A 4,398-nucleotide genomic window follows, 5' to 3' on the forward strand; every position below is an offset into this window, starting at 1 on the left:
ACTGTAAGGTCACCTGTAGCTTAAATGCAAGTTACTAGTGTTGAAGTTGCACTATAAGTGAAGGCATTATTAGTGGCGTTTTACGTTATATCGCTATAAGTGACGTTATTAGCGTCCCTCAGCGATGCTAGATCGAAAATGTCGACCTTCTGACCACATTGCATTATGCACTTTATATTGCAACCAAATTGGAAATATTTAATACTTAGCTAATATGTAAGCAATTTAGTATTCAATATTATATATCCTAGCAAAACATCTTTACTTACATGGTAGTCGTATCCCCTTGCATACTCCCATTCTTCTGTTGTAATCTCCTCTTCCATCCTTTTGGCTTGCTCTAGGGTTTCTCTAAGCCATTCAATATTACAATCCTTTGGAAGAGCCTTTAGGTTGGGTGGGTATGCCATGTTCCTTTTTGTTGATATCTTAAATTCTCTTCTCTCTTCTCTCCCTATCCTTATCTTTCCTACATCTTCATATTTCGCAATCCACTTTTCCATCACAGAAGTGTTAAGAAGACAAAATGTAATGACCTTTTTGTGCATGGACTCATCCATCTTTTGAATGAGTCTTTTTTCATGTGGCACATGTGACAACATTTGTTCATTCTCATCATTATGCATGAATCTAGACAGACAGATTAATTTGTTTCAAATATTTTGAGATGTATACGAGGGATTCTTGCACCAACCATCCCTCTGCCATGCTTCCTTCTGGCCTTGTTCTTTTCCTCACAAATCCCTTCAAGGTTTTTATGAAGCGTTCAAGAAAGAATATCCATCGGCTATGAACACCACATATAGCCACCTTATCCACCAAATGTACTAGAAGGTGCAATTAAGTTGTGAGTATGTTTGTTTGCAAAGCTGCCGTCAATCATACACATCGCCTCAATTGACTCAACTTGAGCCTTCTCAATGGAATCTAGATGAATCTCTTTTGACACCATCCACCTGTTCAACAAAGGAAGAAATGAAAAATTAAAGAAGAATAGAGAATTTCAAAACTATATGTTATATCAAACACATAAATCTATAGTTTTGATTGAAACTTGTCTTACGAGTCCACCTAATTTATAGATGGCATTCCAAGCTTTCTCTTCTCTGCACCCACCAATTGATATTGGAAGTATGAACTAGTGAAATCAATTTTTAAAAACAATAAAAGATCAATATAGAGTCCACACAATATAAACCGAGGTGTGCCCAAAAAATAGATATAGCTATGTGTGTACCTGCATCATCTTGTGCCAATCATGTGATTTAAGACCATACAATTGATGCTTACCCTTCTTCTTTGTTATTGTAAATACACCATTTAATGAGTGCATTACACTGTTTGGTGTACGAAAAGATGAAATTTGATTATTGACATTCTTTTTCTCTTGCCTTATCAACCTCCACACCTTTGGTGGTAAAACCACCTTGTGATTGACTACCCTTGGACATGCATTTTCCATGTGTCCGATATTATTTAGGTCATCCCTTATTGCATGGTATCTCTTTTACCAATTACATGGTCCCAAATCATTGATGCCACATTCTTAAAAATGTGCATTGGATCCAAAAGATAATTTATTCTTAACTCTATCCAATATAGTAGACGATAGAAGATTGAGTACCTTTTCATGCCCACCAGGTATTGTAATGGAAGTTACCCTCCATCTCTCGCCCCACTCTCCTTCCCTCCAATGGCATTGTAGGAGGCAAATGCCACATGGCTTCCCACTCTGCACCTCTCATCACAATCAGAGAAACGTCTGATGGAGCATAATTAGGGTGGTTTGGTGGAAGAAATCAATGATGTTTATCATACACCACTATCTTTAGTACTCGTGCTTGCTTGGATACAAGCGATGGACCACAAATTGGACATGCATCATATCTTGAAGTTAGAGACCTATGAAATTGGCATGTAAGAATTGAAAGTTACAATACATTACTAGAGTTATAAATAAATCATTTGTGCATGCTTAGATAAGAATCAATTTATGAGTGCAACGTACTTGAGCACTCTGTATAGCCTGAAAAATCATGCATAGTCCACATCAAGATACCCTTGACCATTGCATTGTAGCATGAAATTGGATGAGAAACATCATGCATCCTTATGCCTCTCCATAATTGCTCGAGCTTATCAATCAAGGGCTCAAGGTATATATCCATGTTCTTTACCTTATGCTTCTTGGGCGGCACACAAGAAGCGCAAGCATCACATGACTGATGGACATCCATGATGGAAGAATATTGTAATTCACAATAACAATGGGCCATGTGGACCATGATGTAGACCTCAATCCAATTGGGTTCACCCCATCCATACCCAATCTAAGTCGTAAATTACAAGGCTCATCTTTGAACTTTGGCCATCCATCCTCAATGTGAGCCCAAGCCGGTGAGTTGGTGGGAATCCTCATCATGCCATTGAATGAATGAAGGTTCACATGCCATGTCATTAACTCATCAAATGGATTGACATCAGAAGAAATGTTGAATGCGAGGTTAGTAATAGAAAAGTGCCTCAATACCGTTTGTGAATTTTTTTCACCCTCTAAATCCTTCCTAAACGATCCTCTCCACAAATTGGACATTGCATAACATTGGCAAAGGCACCCCTGAATAGTACACAATCATTACGACATGCATGAATTTGAGTGTAATCCATACCATGTTGAGATATCGAGCTCATCTAGTGAGGCGGTGGACACTGATGACCTGCCTGGGGGGATAGGCCCCACACTTACACCACTGGCATGGTTGGTGAGATCATGGGTGATATGCACCAGTGGGATGATAGGTTGTGTGACAGCCATTCTAAAGATTGGCATAGTTATAGCGCCAACTCATTTAGTTGGGTTCACACTATAGAGAACCCTATTATGTATTTGGTTGAGTACCTTTCATATGTGAGTAGTCTTATCTTTGTATATGGAGTGTTGAGTGTTGAGTGAAGAAGAAGAAGATTTTCAGCCTCTCACCTTGTGTGTTCTCTCTTAGGGTTTTGTGAGTGTGTGTGTGTGTGCTTGCAAGAGCTCAAGCTCTCTTCTCCCCTGCATCTTTTCATGGTATCAGAGCCTGGTTCATGCGAAGGGCTGAGCTGCAAGCAAGAGAAGCACAGGAAGCGGTACAAGGGTAAGAGCTTCAACCACTCTTCCCTATTTGTGTTGGCAACTACACCCTGTCGGGAGCTCTACAGGAGGCACCAGCAAACGATCTCTGATTGAGGATCTTTCTTCGCGGGAGTAAAGGTATAGGGAAACTATTGTGTCCAATCGGACAGAATTTTTTTGGGCCAAAAACGCATTTCGGGCGCGTCGTCTCGACCTTCGTTTTTCAGAAAGCAGGCGATCTCGAGCACTGTTCTCTGTAGAACTCTATTTTAAGAACGCAGGAAGACAGATTGGCTATGTAGACACTGTGTGTGATGCAAGAAGGAGGTCAACTATTGCCATTGGGTGTATGTATGCACATTGAGGTCACTGGTTGTGACATTTGAGTCTAGTACAGTACCGCTGCAGAAAATATAGCAGTTTGTGCAGGACAAACCAGAGTGCTGTTTCTGGTAAATTTGTGTGTCTGGCAAGATGTCAAATGATGGAATAACCCAGGTTGTTGCTGAGAAGCTTGATAAGAACAACTTCCATGCTTGGAGGTTCAGGCTAATAAATTTCCTAATGGAAAAGGGCTATTGGGACTATATAGAAGGTGAGCATGAAGAGGCACCAGAGATACCGGAGATCAATCCAACTGCTCTCTGCAGACGTGAAAGAGTTCAAGGATTGGAACCAAGGATCCAAAAAAGTTATGTATTGGCTCTCTATCAGTATACAGGACACCATGATTGGGCACATACAGGATGCCAAGTCCCCCAAGGAGGCGTGGGACACCTTGGTAAAACTCTATGAAACAAATACCAAAGTTATGTATTGGCTCTCTATCAGTATACAGGACACCATGATTGGGCACATACAGGATGCCAAGTCCCCCAAGGAGGCGTGGGACACCTTGGTAAAACTCTATGAAACAAATACCAAGGCACAAAAGATACAGTTAAAGAATGAACTTCATACTTTGGAGAAAAAGAGTATGTCTATGAATGACTATGCATTAAAGATAAAGGGTATTGTGGAATTCCTTGCATCTATTGGTGTTTCAGTAGATGATGATGACAAGTTGGAAGTCTGTCTACGTGGTCTCGGGCCACAAACAAGGTGTTCAAGATGTCTATTCAGACTCAGGAAAACATTCCCAATTTTACAGATTTGGTGTCTATGTTGATAGTAGAAGAGAACAGCTTGGGTGAAGACCAACAGTCTTCACAAAACAAAAATAGTTCAAAGCAACAGGCCTTCTACACAAGTTCAGGAAGAGGACGAGGTAGAGGAGGCCGTGGATG

Source organism: Cibotium barometz, chromosome 34 (genome assembly GCF_041138505.1).
Source record: "Cibotium barometz isolate CiBa-2024 chromosome 34, ASM4113850v1, whole genome shotgun sequence".
Taxonomy (NCBI): domain Eukaryota; kingdom Viridiplantae; phylum Streptophyta; class Polypodiopsida; order Cyatheales; family Cibotiaceae; genus Cibotium; species Cibotium barometz.